The following is a 17232-nucleotide window of genomic DNA, read 5'->3' on the forward strand; positions in this document are numbered from 1 at the left end:
ATAGAATAATTTTACAATATTATAAGCCATATGTATTATAAACTATTAAGTTTATGATCGTACTTTATCATACTCATACTGTATAATCGTACTCGCATTTTATAATTTCTGTAATTAGAAAAATGTAATTTAAAAAAAAAATTAATCAACCTTAAAGTACTATTTTAACACCCAGCATACTACTTTATTGTCATTTCTACTTCCAAAAATTACTGTTAAGTTCATCAGAGTTTTTCGAGTAGTTGTAATGAGACTGAGCAGTAGAAAGTCCGCTCGTATTTCGTAACGCTTCGCCATGTAATTAAGAACCATGAGGTGGTAACGAGGTAGAGGGGAGCGCGTTACTCAATGAGGTGGACTTGTGAAAGACTTTCCCCCACTTCCCAACCGCCAGCGGCCACAGTGAAAGCCGCCTTAGGGTGGCCTTGTCGCCCAACCGCGAATGCTTAACGTATCCAGTCATTTCCATTCCTCTAAGCTCGTAATATACTTTTAGCATAAAGTACATCTTATATTAAAAATATTTTTTTCTTGAATACTTACGTGATAGTTCGTAGAGTATTCACCACATTTGATTAATACATGAGCGTTAATATTATTTTACTACACGTTACAAAATCGATTGAAATTGTTTTAAAATAAAGTAATACTACGGGCAATATGAAAAAATAAATTTAATAAAAAATCTTGATTTAAACTAAGTTGTAATAAGAAGCGAAATCGACATTTTACCAATATTAGCTTCCTTTATACTTATTATTTTTTTTTAATTTATAGCTTGATAATAATGTCCCCAAAAATTAGTGCCGTAAAATGTTATATTAAATTCCAATTATTACCCAGTAAGTAATTTTTTCTTATTTTATCGTAAGATAAAATTAACAGTGATTTTTTACATAAATGTGAAAAGAAATGTGAATTTGTTACATTTAACATAGATATTCGCAACCAATTCATTAATAACCGTAATAGCTGACGGGCCAACCTTTTTTAAGACATATATATTTCAGATTTACAAGTGTGATGATGAATTAACATTTTTACTCAAAAGTATAGTCATAATAATGGACGACATTATTATACTTTCTTCCCTGACTAGAAAGAAATTGACTCGATTGGAGCCAATTGATGTGAAATTACCTTTGAAGCGTCTAGATTCTAGATTACCTGGTTTAATTCCCGCCAAACCCTGGAAATTTTTTGACTGATTATTTCATGTACCGCATCACCTTCGTTAAATACGTACAAAAACAGCTACGTCGTAATAATTAAATACAAATGCATTTCTTCATAATAAAAAGTGTGTATAACTTTTCGCTTTACATTATTATTTCCGGGGTTTATTTTTGCTGAGAGATACTTAAAGCACCTAACTTACAAGATAATTTATCAATATTGCTTTTCCTGAGAGTAATGTTGCTGCTCATTCTACAGCCAATTTATGTTTTAAGAGTTTGAAGGTGTCACTTGAAGTCCAGAAATTTATTTATCTATCTAATTTATTTATTTATGAAGTTATGAAATTTGTTTCATCTTCAGTCGCCTTTTTTTCTTTTCTTTTTTTAAGAGGGGGAATCCCATTTACGGACGTCTAAGCAGTGTCGAGCTCGCTAACAGGTGACGCAAGATATTATTAATATGTGTATGTAAACCCGCGCACTACCGACTAAATCACCACCCCTGGCTATCCACCCTCTCTGGAATAGCCAATGAAACATTTCATCAGGAAGGGGGAGCTCGCCCACACACACAACCATACGCCAAACATCCTACAAGTACTAATCCTAATACACAATCATAACAAATATAATACGTAATCAACATAATACAAATCAGAACTTACATAATAGATCAGTGTAGAACTTCGTCTATACATAAAAACCAGGCACCCTTGTGCAGGAACAACTAGAATATTATATAATTACAATATGCAGAATACAACCAGAATCAGCTTAAGCTAAGTACAAGGATCACCCACGAGGTCAAAAACACAAGGATCATAAAACAAATCACAAACCATGATACAATCCAGATACAAACATACTATACAGAGCAACAATTACAGCAAACTATAAAATAGTATAATCATAATATAAACCAAACATACATAACCATAGTATAATGCAACACTATCTATACACATATGCCAGGCAACCTCATGCAATAACAAACTGAAACATCATATACAATCAAATAATAACATAATATCCAGAATGAAACTTAAGCTAAGGATAACAAGGATCGCCATAATAAGGACCAGGGGTCATGATACAAATTACAAAACAAGGATACAATCCATAATACAATCGTACTACACAGAAAAGAAAGCAAACATCAAAATCAATATATTAGAAAACACCTATTACTAAACAACAATAATATACAGAATACGTGATGAACATATCACATGTCATAAAAAAGTCACACCAAAGAACCACCACGATCTAGTTGCAGTTAACCCTCATATTGCAGACATAGTGCACACACATGTCACGCTAACCATCCAGGCCGTCGACTGAAACATGAGCGGAATGCCCGCAGATTCATCATTCCAGTGCACTCCCACACGTTTGGGGAGCTCTCTAGGCGCTCAGCCGAAGGCGTGTCCGCCCATGCACCCTCCAACGCCTCACTCTTGCAAGGGTTTCTTCCAGGTTTTTAAATTTTGTATCACTGCCTTAATATAGTCTGCAATAGTTCTCCAATTTCTTTCTGAATGCAATAATATATCTTGCAATTCTTCTGGTGTGAACCTTTGTGTAGAGCTCCTACAAACGATCATATCGTATGCATTTAAAAAACACGTGGTGAGCGGTTTCCTTCTCTTGGCAGACAGGGCATTCATCTAAATGATCCAGGGCAAACCTAAACAGGTACCACCTGAAAACACCATGGCCCCCCAGAATTTAAATTAAGAAGTAATCCAGGGAGCCGTGTCGCTTGCTGCTCCAGCGCTTAATGTTACTAATCATTCGATGTGCCCACCGTCCTCTCTTACACCGCTCCTATCTCCGCTGTACATTTCGCCCATTATATTAGTCGTTTGCAGCTTCCTTTCCTCTAGATGAAGAGTTCTTACTTCCCTCACCCTTCTTCGTTGCTCTACTACCAGATCGATAGGAAGAAGGCCAGCCAAGAGTTCTGTAGCCGCACCCGAAACAGTTCGGTACGCAGAGACAGCATGTCTGTTATGGGTCGCCAGGACATCCTGGCGACCTGTATTTGGCGTATATCATGGCTCCCGATCACACCTCAGCAACGTATAGAAAGTGGAGCGAGCAACCACTCATAAGAAGTTTCCTTGATGTTGACGTGGTCCAGTGTAGTTAGGCAGTAGAGTCAGGGGCAGACTAGTCCCTGACTCTATCTGCCTTCTTACTTACCTCTAATACATGCGTCCCATAACGCAATCAGGCATTGATCCAAACTCCTAAGTATCGACTGCAACGACGACATCATCCGCATACCCCATCAGTGATACTCCCAGGGGCAGCTGTAGGCGGAAGACATACGCTAGATTCCAGAGGGTTGGTCGAAGAACCGACCGCTGCGGCACTCCTCTATCATTTTTTTTAAAGAGGTGGAGGAACCCCATATACGGGTGCCTGGACAGTGTCGGAATTGCCAAGGTTCCGCAAGATGTTATTAAATAAATATGTGTTCCTGCGCACCACCGACTAAACCTCCACCCTTGGCTACCCACCCTCCTGGTACAGCTGGTGTGCATGACTTCAGGAAGGGGAGAATGCGCCGTCACATACACTCAGACGCCACAGTCAATAGACACCGACCTCACATCCCAACCCCGTAGGGGGAAGACACCGATCTTGTGACGTTACCGATTACCACACCACCCCCTCCGTCACGACCCCTACTTGAGGTCGTCTTTATACCCTCTAACTTATTACATCTCACAGTCATCAGTCAGGCCTCGGTCGGGATGCCACCGATGTAAATGCCTCGGCAGACATTTGCATCAGTAAAATACAATTCAAATTTTGCTTTACACGGACCTCACACCCACAAGATACTAAACATCAGACTAAAATCTGACCACACATCCAATCATCACTCAGAAAACATACCTCACGCCGCACACTCCACACAACACATCAAAGCCAGTCACATCCAATCACGTAAACAAACACCTCATAGACAATCGATCGAACGCTACAGTATACTTACCTCACGGGTCACTATCGGACGCGGGAGCAATTGTTCATGACCTTATTGCAACAAGGCGCAACATGCTCTCAGCCACTTGCCTGTCCTCCTCCGCACCATCCGACGTTCCCTTCTTCTACCCCTGCGAAACTTCTCCCAGACGTGCAGCTCTTCCATGATTTTCCTAGCAAACCTTGCTACAGCCGTCCAGTTTTCCGCGCTTTCCAATATGATCTGCTGCAGATCCTAGATGAAACATTTCCCTTTTATCTATGGTGTTCAATATTTTCCTTCTCGCATTCTTAAATCGGGTGCAGCGAAAGAAGCGTGATAAGCTATATAAGCTATCGCTTTCTCGTCTACATACTGGACAACTAACGGAGTGATCTAGCTTAAACCTAAAAAGGTATTCGCTGAACCCCCCCATGCCTCGCTAGAAACTGTGTGAGACAGTAATCCTGCGAGCCATGGAGCCTCTCGCACCAACTTCTCAGGTCGTCAATTATGCGGTGTGTCCATCGGCATCTATCACTAGTATCCCACCGCATTTCCGTTCTCTCCTCGTTTCTTGCATAATGGAGCTAGCCACTCTCCTTTTTTCCCCAGGTGTTGGCGCCCGTTACTATTTAATTTCTTTCTGCGGATGATCACCAGATCAACAAGTAATATTCCCGCAAATACTTCCACTGCCTCTAGAGAAACCGTGCGATATGCAGCTGTAATACGGAGGCAGCTCCTTCTGTATATTGATTCGAGAGCACACCTATATACATCGTATCTAATCACCCCCTCCCCATATCTCGGCACCGTAAAGTAACCTGGAGTATATCATTCCAGACAGCAGCCTCATCCTCTGCTGCCTCGGTTCCCCTCAGTTCGGTAGTAATCTGGCAACCAGACGCAAGACCTTTTCAGCCTTCGAGCATGCTTCTACGATGTGGGTGCTGGAATGTATCCTGGCGTCCACCCATATTCCAAGATCGCAGTCCTTGAAAATATCCTTTGGCCCTCAAGCACCATCTGTAATGTTTGCCTTAGCTTGTTGTAATTACATCAATCTCCGTCTTATCTGGAGCCATAGTTAACCCGATTCCAGCCATCCAGGTTTTGATTGTTGTGCCTTGTATGTGAGCGATGAACTTTCTCAGGGTACTCGACTCCACCACAAGGGCCAAGTTGTCTGCGTAACCTACGAGAGTGACGCCCGGCGATAGAGTGCAGAATACAACATCGTACACTATATTCCCAACGGCCGGCCCAAGGATCGACACTTGTGGAACTCCTCTATCTATGCACCGTTCGACCGCTTCGTCCTTCACTTCGCAGATCAATTTGCGCTCGCTGAGATAGGAGAGAATTATCCTTCTCAGATATGGGGGGACTGTCATATGAGGGGACTCTCCAGCGCAGTCCTATTGGCGTCATGGGTTATCCATTTAAATTCGAGCGAACTCAAGCGCCACGAACACGCAGATCTTCTATCCTGCAATGATTCTCCTTGCGATATCAACAACTTCCAACACCGCGTCCAAAGCAGATCTTCCTCTGCGAAAACCGAATTTTTTATCCTAAAGTCTCCCCGCGTCCTTAATAACTCATTCTCTGCAGCACTATACGCTCGAATATCTTTGGCATGGCGCCGATCATAGCCAGTGATCTATAAGAGAACGGCAGCACCGGGTCCCTTCCCGGCTTGAGAACCAAGACCAAGCGCTGTCATCTCCACCTGTGAGGGAACACCCTCTCATCTAAACAATTATTGTATAAAAACCTTCAAAAAGGCATCAGGGTCCGCCCCAACAGCCACCTTAACTGACAAATTTAGCAAAAGATCTGGTCCCAGCGCTTTATCCAGAGGCATCCATTTTACTGCTGCTGTAATCTCCTCTCTGGTGAAAAGTGGAGCAAGCGCTCCACAAGCGCTTTAATATTGGTGGACAGGTACTTGCTGGCATTCAGCAACCTAAGTGTGGCAGTGAATTACTGTCTTGACGAAATAAATTTTAATTTGTCGATGTCTTATACCTTTTAGTGGTTGACGGAGTGCGCCTACCCATTTTAGTAATATATGATAAGTGAGCAGTGGGACACGCAAGCCGGTAGTGTATGGCACCGCACTTAGTCGGCTCCCGCTATTAGGTAAGCTCTAGGAGCTATTTAGAATACCGGTCGCGAACCTGTTTCGAGGCTCAGTTGCCTTTTTTTGCACGGACATTCGGTCTTATGTTTTAGGGCGACCGAATGGGTTGGTGGCAGGAGAAATACCAGACAAACCGAAAAAATACTCTTCTGTTTTCCTCAGTAAGGTTGGCTGTCTCAGTTCCGTAATTCTCTGTCTGCAGTTCACCAAATTTCCCTCCGTTCAGCTTTTTAACATTATCAAAGACATCCATAAGGGATTCTGCAAGATCATTGCCTTCGCCGGAATCTACATATGCTATTTGAAATTTATTCTTAATAGGGGCCTCTTTAGCTATGCCCTCTCCAATCAGACTTGCTTCAAGCGAGGCTGACAACAGATTCCAAGCCTCGATCCCTGAGGCATTAATTAGCCATGCTACTTAAGAGTGCCTTGTGGCCAGGTTCTTATGTGATTTATTCTCAATAAGTCCATTCAAATCAATCACCGCAATACAATCTAGTGCTCCGTTTCTTTTGTCTGATAACCCAAAGTAGGTGTTTTGGTATACTGTTTTGCCAGTTTCTTTTAATGAAATCTGCCGTTTCCGCATTCAGATACTCCATTATTAAGCCCACCTATGATGGGACAGCCGGTGGGAGCCACAGTTGTGTTGCCACATCTGCTATTTAGATTTTCCCTTTATTGAGAGTATTACCGTTCAACACCCTCTTTAATTCCTTTACAGCAATTCTCAGATCCGCATCGACCTTTTTTATACTTCTTTTCACCTTTTTTATGCTCTTCTTGAGGTCATATGCCAATCGCTCCAGTTTTGTGAGAAGGTCCTCTAGCTTCGCGGAAAGTATTTCCTCCTCGGTGATAGTTTTCCTTTTTTTATGCGCATCGGCCTTTTTCTAACATCTGCGCCATAACAAGAGGGTAAGAGGGTAGCCCTTTAGACTGTCCGTCGGGTGTTACTACACAAGTGCTGGCCTTCACAGATGTGGCTTCCATGTCAATGTGCACTCCGCCTTATGTTCTTCCATTTAGTGTTTCAAAAGATTGTCTGACATTAAAAATAGCTTATGGCTCACACCAAGTCCGGTAATTTTCCACAGACCTTGTCTAAGAGAGTAAAATTTTTGAAGGTGGGAAGGTGTAGAAGATCGAAAAGTAGATTTCCGGGAAGAGGTCATCGGGCAAAAATTGGGAGGGTACCTCGGGGGATTCTGGCAAGTGTCCGAAGGATTTTGGGGCCAGGGGCCCAGGAGTGGAGCTTAGATATAGGGAAAAGTGGCTTTATCCTATGTAAATCTACAGTGAGACTTAGGAAATAAATTAAATGAAAAATAAAATACTAAAGGTCAACATTTATAACTTAAGGGAAGAAAAAACTAAGTTCGTAGCATTGAATAAACTGTGAAACAATACCAGAAATTACACTAGATTTTTGTCATTCAGAAGGATAACCTAATAACGCTGACCTAAATTCATGCCACGTGCTTGTTAACGCGTCAAATTTGGCGGACGTTACCAAGCCTAGATTTTAAAACTATATTTCACTATTTTTTCTTATTATATTAATTTAAACCTATTGCATGTCGCCTTAACCGGTTGATATAAAATAATTCCCTGTAGTTTGCTCAGTGAATGAGTCTACAGGATATACTTTCATTCCTTATTTTATACATTATTCTTGGCATGGAATGCTAATTGTGCTTGAGGATAGTTGTGCTACTATCACAAACGAATTGTGTTTCATCTCAGATCGGTTATAACCTCTTCGGTTATGGTACCTAAAATTCATTAACAGTCCTACTGCCACTATTTATAAAAATAATTTTTACAAAAAACCTAAAAAAAAATTCTAAAAATTCCTTTCAAAAATTTGTTTTTGATATTTTAGGTATTTTGATGGTAACCAGTTAAAATCTCATTAATTTAAACTCTTTTACTTTATATCATCAAAATAAAAAAAATTGAGTTACAAAATACGTACAAATCTTGTAGTATATGTTGTAAAATACGCAATTATTTTTATAGTAACGTTAAAATAAGAATGTTACATACGTTTTGAACTTTTAAGAATGTTATGAGTTGTTATATTATTATTATTCCTATATTACTTTCTGAGTATATAATGCTCAATTTTGGTGGTAAAGTAACGTGACAGCAAGTTTTGGGGGTGTCTTCCCAAATCAGCTGATTTGGAAGTCGAGAGTTACAGCGTTCAAGTCCTAGTAAAGCCAGATATTTTTACATGGATTTGAATACTAGATCGTGGATACCGGTGTTCTTTGGTGGTTGGGTTTCAATTAACCACACATTTCAGGAATGGTTGAACTGAGAATGTACAAGACTACACTTCATTTACACTCATACATGTCATCTTCATTCATCCTCTGAAGAATTATCTAAACGGTAGTTTAGATAAACAGGAAGGAGAAACAGGAAAAAGAAAGAAAGTTTTGGGGGCGGCTGTTACTTTGATCCAGGTTTCGTTTCTGGGGAGATCTTTGTTTCTTAGAAAATCTTAATGGATATAATAGCGTAAATCAAATAACTTCTTATGGTGAAAGCTTCAAACACTACACTGATGACAAGTAATCTGATATGATTCCATGAAATAATATAAAACAGTTTGGAAGAGCATTTCTATCAGTCGTACAAACTTACATGAATCAAGGAAAACATATTAGCGTGAATAATGCCCAATCGAATTGGTTGTACCAATCGAATACAGAAAAAGAGTTTCTCTTTGAGAATATTAGTATAATTAAGACTAACATTTATTATTTATAACCACTTTTATAACCAATCTATTGTTCTTTCTTTCTTTCTATGTGTACAAACGTCATAAGATTTCGACCATAATCTTTTGACATAGGTCAATTAGCAACCACTGTGTCTTGAATTCCAGTAAATGTTTTATTATTTTCAAAGAAAATTCAGTTTAACATTTATTAATTAATATTTATAAAATATTTGAAAGGATTTTTTATAAGTGAGTCTGTTACATAATTTTTCCTGTAGTTTTTTTAAAAACTGACATCAGTTTACAAAGCGAGTCTTTTTTTGCAGGGATATTATTTTTTCCAATTTCGGTTTTTAGATAATTCTATTTTTAACAAATTATAATTTTCCACTAATTTTCTGTTTGGAATGATTTAACATTTAATAAAAAAAGGTTCCTTGTAAATCTGCTTGTTTTTTTTTTTTGATAGGAAGGCCTACTGGTTTACCTCCAAAGTTAGTAAATAACCAGGTCACCCAGTAGATACTATTATCGTTCTTTAGACGTTAGATTACTTTGAGTGCAGCTGACGACGGTTAACTAGTATAATTGGTCCAAAGAAGGAATTTATCATAGACTATATCCTTTCCAAAAATATGTTACGTCAGATTTCTTTATAAGAATATAAATAGCTCACCTGTTCCAAAATTATTCATACATCTACATCAATTTCAAGGTTCTGATCACACTTATAACTGACACATTACCTTATCAATACCCTATTATTTGACATAACTGCGTTATTTAGTGTTATAATGGTAGCAGCTATGTAAAGGGCTAATGATAAATATTATAGTAGAAAAATTGTAAACACTTGAAATGTGTAACTCTTAATTTATGTAACGCGCTAAAAGGTTTTTTCAGAAAAAATATGACTTACTATTTCGTTCTAAGTTTTTTAGGCAAAATACAATTTTATATAAAGGTACTGCATTGGTTTGTGTGTGTATGCATATTTAGATCGGTTTTATGTACTTACAGCTGTGAAATTAAATTTATGTTCTCTTGTTCTTAAATAGATTAATCCATAGAAGAGCTTGGAATATAAAAAAGTACATTTCTTGAATTTTGTAAAGAATTTTGTCTACTGTTATTATGGTGAATTTATCCTACGGAAACAGTGAGATCAAGACATTTAAAAATAAAAACATGTGACTATAGTCAACGAGTATCTAAAAATTGGTTAATATTAAATTTTTCTCAGAAAAATTAAAAATATAAAAAGTGGTTAGTACTTCCTTAAGAAAAAAAATCTATACATAGATTAAAAAGAATTTAATTTTACTGATATAATGATATCAGTTTTATGATATGATAGTTAAATTCAAACAAAATTTCAAATCGCTGGTATATTTTACACATGGAAGCACAAATATTACTTTTTTTTAATAAAATTTATTACAACCAGCTCTAATATGCTACTATGGTGCGTATTTGTATTATTAAACCTTTTTTTAAATTTAAAACATATGTTTGGGTTACATTCTCCAGGCTAATCTCATCATTTGAAAAAATCACGATTATGTTCGAATTTTTCGGATGAAACATTTTTTCTCTTTCCTTAATACGAGAATCATGAGATTTAAATGAGTACCGATTGTTGATTTTTGTAAGAAATCTAATCACATTATCTCATACCCGTTTAGTGACTATTCGCCTCCACAGGCAAGGAAATAACGCTAAAGCGTTCATTGTGTTAACCGATTTTGGTTTTAACTCGCGTGGTCAGTGGCGGACCATATCGCTAGGAGACGCAGGAAGGATCTAGTTTCTGATTCGAAGTACGGCCGGATTATTTCTTATCTTATATCAACTCACTGAGGAGTTTTTTCTCACAAGTCGCCACGAACCCATAACTTTGCAACCAAACCGTAAAATAGATGGTCTCATATTAAGTCCTGACCCGTAGTCGGGTGCTATTAACGGAACCGATGTGCATCAGCTGAAGCGAGGTTATTTCATTATACTTCACTCGACCTTGCCTTAACATGGACCTGTCAAGCGCGTTCTGGCATCTTGTTTGCTCTGAAATGCTGAAAGGTGAACAGAACGAGTCGTACAAGAACGGCTTCTCCCCTGCTAAGATGACAGCTGACATTTTATATTAGGTTTGGTACCACCAGCCAGATCAGGTAACTGCTTGTTACAGTTAGGGTTTGGAAGTGTTATATAACTTCATAAATCCTATGTCGTCGGTGTACTGTAACACCAATGCGCTAGAAAATCGTGTAAATCTTAAATTAACACCGATGTGAAATATGAACGTAGAACATATCACTCCTACAGCAAACTTTAATGTGACCTGCAGAAGAACCATAGACTGAAAGTTTTTTGGTTTTCTTTAAGTAATAATAAAATTCCATTCAACGCAGTCATACATTTTATTCAGTATATATAAAGTGACCATTTATTTTTTCTCTCAGAACAGGATATCTATTAATTTTTAGGTAAATAGCAAATGCATTCAATAAAACACATATTTCTTTATAATTTGTATTTATTAATGAAAAGAACAGGAATGAAAGTGAAAATAAAGGATTTATGTTGTCTTATATTTTTATGAAGAACAAATTTGCTAAAGTATATCTGATGTTAATTTCAAATAAGAATGAAATTCTTGGCAGGATTTCTTACAATTTACTTTGGTAATTAACATTGCTTTAAGAACTGCGACTTGCAAATCTGTTATCTCCATAAAAGGCTATGATTTTTGAAGTCAAATATTATCTGTCAATACTTTCATTAGATAATTTAAAATAACATCTGATGTTTCGTCCAGCTGACCTTGAATTCTATAAGTTTGACTTGTGTGCCTTCGTATGGCAAAAAGGAACGAACTAAAGCTGGGATTACTTCCTTAGATCCGTGGTTTGAAACATCAGTTAATATAGTAACACAGTTGCATTCGCTGAGGTGATTTTTTAATCCACTTATTATTATTGGCGCTAACACATTAACAACAACAATAGCTTCGGGTTTTGCACGAGCATATCTAAGTTTCTTATGAATTAACTTAGAAGCACAATCATTTGAGCGAAAATCGTGGTTCTCTTGCACCGTACGATAAACCCAGGCGCCTTCCAGCCTTGTTTTTGAATTTGTTACTATTGGTTACTATCTTTCTGAAAACGGAACATTTCAGCGTCCCAAAGCTGTGTTTGGGGACAACGGGACTGTACCGTTCAAAACGGGACGTAAGGTCACTTTAAATATATATTAAAATTTTAAATAAATGGCTTATAAATTAACATAAATTCGTCGAAGAAACTGATTTATCATTAATCACTTCCTAAGATCCCAAGAATGGAGAACACTTCGCTTAAAACCTAGGGAGCTACATCAAACACAAACCAGTCATTTGAGAGAAATAGTTTTTAGTATTTTTTTTTTTTTTTTGTAATTGTAAAGGCACAATGTTATTTTTATTTTTAAAAAACCCATACTTAAATATTACATATTTTTCTTGACTTCTACAAGTGTGAAAACTCGTGGCAAGTCAATTTCTTTGTTTTCATGCAAATAAAATATTGTGGCTCGCTGCGGGTGGCCGTCACGCTTGTGGGTTTGTGCCAACATTTCCGGGTAGAAGGAATACAGTGAGCATTTTGTTCGTATACTGTTAGGTCAGTGAATCTCTAATCATGACCGATTTCAGATAGGTAAGTAAAAGCATGGCCGGAGGAGGGAGCCGCGGCTTTTTCCTTCGACCTCCTCAAACACTGATTCACACAATGATGGTTCGGAAATGGATGTAAGGGTAACCACCCGGTAGGGTATGAACCCAATCTTTGAAGAGTTTTTACAAGCCAGGGGCAGGACTGCCAGCTCTGCCCCATTGGCCCGTGATATTTTGGGGGAATTAGATGGCTTGTTTTCCTATTTAGCAATCCCCAAGAGTACCAGTGCAGCTACCAATGGGAGATTATTACCTCGTCTAGAGTTCTTCCGAGCAGCATTCACAGCTCTCGTGGAGGGTTTCGAAAATCATGCCTCAAAGCCTAAGGAAGTGATTGTAGTTCAGAAACCGGCAGCGGCCCCGATGTAGTCGCGTAGGTATGCTGAGGTTGATAGCGGCAGACGTGAAACCAGCCAGTCTTCTAAGAAACCTGAGGTTGCGTTTGTCAACAGAGCGGAGGGCTCGACTGTATCCAGCAGTCAGCTGAAGAAAGACCTCCAGTTTGCTCTACGAGGTGACCGGAAGGGTCTTAAAATCAGAAAAATCAAAGAGACCAATAAGGGATTAGTTGCAGTAGCGGATGATAAAGAGACCATTCAGGCAATTACAGATTCCACTGCGGTTAAGCAATTGAATGTAAAAGCAGACCCGAAGAAAATGCGTAGGCCCCGCATTATAGTCTATGACATTGACCCCAGGCCTTACTGATGAGGATGTCTTGTCCCTTATTAGGGAGCAGATCACTGATTTGTATGAAGCGGGACTGCAGGCTGGTTTTAAAACGGATAGACGTGGTACCCAGAAATATCATGAAGTTTTTGAAGTGGGTTCTGGTATCTTTCAAAATTTTACGTCTGCAGGCAGACTATTTATCGATTTTGGGTCCTGCCGAGTAAAAGAGTCCAAAGATATTTCAAGTGCTGCAGATACGGTCATGGGGTTGAATTTTAAAAGTTTGCCTGGTGTGTGCGCATTGTGATGAGGAGGGCCACAAGCGTGATTGTTCGCATAGGTCCGAGGCTCCGGCCTGTGCCAACTGTAAAAGATTGCATAAGAATCATGAGCACCCGTTGTTAATAAGGAGTGTGGCTGTTACACAAGGGCCGTTGAGCTGAACTTTAATTCCTTAGATGGTTAGGTTCGGTCAACTTAATGCTCAAGGTGCTTATGCAGTCCAGGTTGTGTTAGGTGAGGTTGTAGAGAGACAGAGCCTCAATGTTGTAATGTTATCTTTCTGTAGCACTCATATTAGAAGTCAGCCATTAGAAGTCCTGGCAGCAAATTTCACTTCTGCGGTGGTGGCGGCGGCTGAAGCCACCATTCTTAGAGGCACTGGCGGCAAAGTATATCTGGTTGGTGGTCTCGGAATTTTATAGCAATGAAGCAATCTGTGAATTGACTCAGAAGGGCTGCGCAACGAGAGAGTGATCCCGATCGGCGTGCGGCTCTAACTGCGGATTACCGTAGAAGGAGGGCTAGGTACTTTCATAGCATTAGGTCCGCCAAGCGGTATTCCTAGCCTTCCTTCGTTCAGGACTCTGGAATGGAGATCCTTGAAACGTTGTACATAGAGTCCTTGGGCATAAGCGCAAAAAATATGTTCTCTTGTCAGCTTTGTCGACCCGCGAGGGTGTGGTAATTGATAAGGATCATGTCCTTAATATTTTACTGAATGATTTGCTCCCGGATGACACTATGTTGGGTGAGATTTCACACCACTGGCGTGTCATACGGGAAGTCGCGGCTTTCCAAACAGACTTACATTCTTCTGAGATCACGGAGGCAGAGGTGAGGCAGGTGATCTCCAGTATGGCACGGCACAAGGTCCCAGGATATGATTGTATCACAGTGGAGCTCCTCGTCCAAGCGCTTCCTGTAGTTCTTGGTCCTCTAACTAGAATTTATAATAGGTTGCCCTTCGCCGGCCACTTTCGAGCGTGTTGGAAACTTGGGGACTTGTATTGATGTTCAAAGGTGCCGACGAAGATCCTACTGTTAGGATCTACTGTTAGGACAGGCAAGAGCCCACTAACGCTCTTGCCTGTGATTGGTAAGGTTTTTGAGAAGGTCTGAATTTGTGTATTAATGTTAGATTGGTCACTGATCATTTGCTAATGAACAGCCAATATGGTTTCCGACTGGGTAAGAGCACTGAGAATGCCATACTAAAGGTGATTCATATAGCTTCCACTAGTTCATGCAAATATGTACTGGGGATGTTTCTTTACATATCGTGGGCATTTAATAACTTATGGTGGCCCTCTGCCCTGTTTAAAACGCAGAAACGTAAATGTACACGAAGTGAATTAGAAGTGCTTTCAAGTTATTTCAGCCATCGGACTGTTTCCCTGCGTGATGGCTGCTCGGAGGTTCGTAAGACCCTAACTAAAGGATGCCCTCATGCGTACCCTTTACAGAGATGTTAGTCAGACTATAATGCTATATGCTCCACTTGTCTGGGCTCACAGCTTGGCTTTTAGGTGTTATGCGGATATTTTGCTGCGCGCCCAGCGACCATCTGCGACCAGCGCCCAGCTACTTGCTGCGCAGTCGAACATGTGTTCGTTCCACTGGATCTCCCCGCAGACGCACAGCTCATCAGCTGTCAGGTGGAACCGAAACAAATATTGGTTTAATTTTACATGGTTGGAGAGCACTCGAACTTCCGTTGGCCTTAAAAACGAAGGAGAGGCATACCATCCCCCAAATAAACTTATACAAGGATCTTCCCTTAGTCGTGGCGTGCCATTCTTGCTGCCATGCTTCTATCTACTTACCAGTCGCCACAGATGTTAAAGTATGTTCACGGCCACCAAACCCGCATTGAACTCTGGACAGCACGTGCAATGGGTTTGGCCAGTAACATGACTTGGCAAGCTGCCAGGAATTGCGCTGCAAGTCACGCGTGGAGTCTTACAAAAATTTGAGTTTGGCTTCCTTATTTGCATGAATGTGCTCATTACTAGCGCGCCGATAGATCCGCAGACCCTCAGCGCTCACGTTATGAAAGTAATCCCCTTCAGGGGGCGACGCAGGCATCTTCTCTTAACGGATCAACATTTGCGCGCAACACGCTAAGGTCAAAGGACCACCACTTTTTCCCAGGTTTCCATCTGCGTTTAAATGACGGTATGTGGTGCAAACAACATACCTAACTGGTGGAAGCTTCATCAGACCAAGTAAAGCCCCTAACATCTGCTAGCACTGATTATTAACCAGAAGATAACTTCCGGTAGGGAGATTGATATTGGTTTACCGAAAACCACTTCAGTCAGAACTCCAACAAATAAAGTTACCTATACATCGATTACTCAGCAAACTACCCAGATTCCTGTGAAAGAAATTAAAAAAATTGTCGCCTGGTACAGCATCTCCGTCCTCCCAGGATTCCTAGTCCCCAGTAGCACCTCTAGGTATGTACGAGGATATGATGGCGGATGAACTGCCCGAAGAAGCAAAGTATTTCCTAAAGGTTTTAAATACGAAAAACAAAAACTGGTAGTATTTGATAAATAATCACGCAAAGTATAATATATTTTTTTTTTAAATTGTTTTTACGGGTACAAACATTATACAATGGATTGTTTTCGGTCCCCGTTCTCACCGTCAGAATATCGAAATCCTAGTAAAGGAAGGTAATCCTTTAATATTGCGTCTACAGGAAATTCACTTCTGTCTCCAGAATCAAGTGTCTTTTCGCGAATACAGGTGTACATTTTCGTGCATCTATCTGTCCTTGTGTTCAGCATATATATTTCCGCGTCTTACCTGACGCGTGCCCTAAAACGTCTTTGCAAGGGATCACAGACCAGTTGTTATCTCAATCGGTAATAGTGATTTGCCTCAAAGTCGGCTATGCAGATGGATGGTTACGAAAGCGAATCGGATCCGCTACGAAGATTCCTTTGGCCAACACAACAGGAGTGGTAGCGCGATCCACAGCTGGTGGGACGAAAACTGCAGAAGTGCACTAAGAGATCGTCGCAGGGCTCTACGTAATTTCAATCGACGACCTATGACAGAAATTTTCTTCGCCTTCCTCAATTAGAGAGCTGTATGCCGTCGAGAATTTCAGTATGGAAAAAGTAAATCATAGCTGAATTATGTCGATATCATTTCTCGGATATCATTTATTGTGTGAAGGAAAGTTCGGATCATATGTGGATCAGGACAGCATCCAGTTCTGATTGAACTGGAAAACAGCGGCATTCTTGTCACCTTGTCAACTGAAGTGGGGAACCAGTTTGGAAATACATTTACATCAGTTTCCTTACATTTTCATATTGTCCTGAGTTTATGAGGTATAAGTTATACCTAGAAGGTATCCCATTTGTTATTGGAGACTTGCAAAATGAACTAAACGTTCCTTTTTCTTTTGATGAGTTGAAGTATGCTTTAAATAATCCCCGTAACACTTCCCTGAAAATGATAACATCAAGCTCAGTATGTAATCTCAACTCCCCGATACTGCATTAC

The sequence above is a fragment of the Lycorma delicatula genome, chromosome 1 (assembly GCF_047948215.1).
Source record: "Lycorma delicatula isolate Av1 chromosome 1, ASM4794821v1, whole genome shotgun sequence".
In the NCBI taxonomy this organism is placed as follows: domain Eukaryota; kingdom Metazoa; phylum Arthropoda; class Insecta; order Hemiptera; family Fulgoridae; genus Lycorma; species Lycorma delicatula.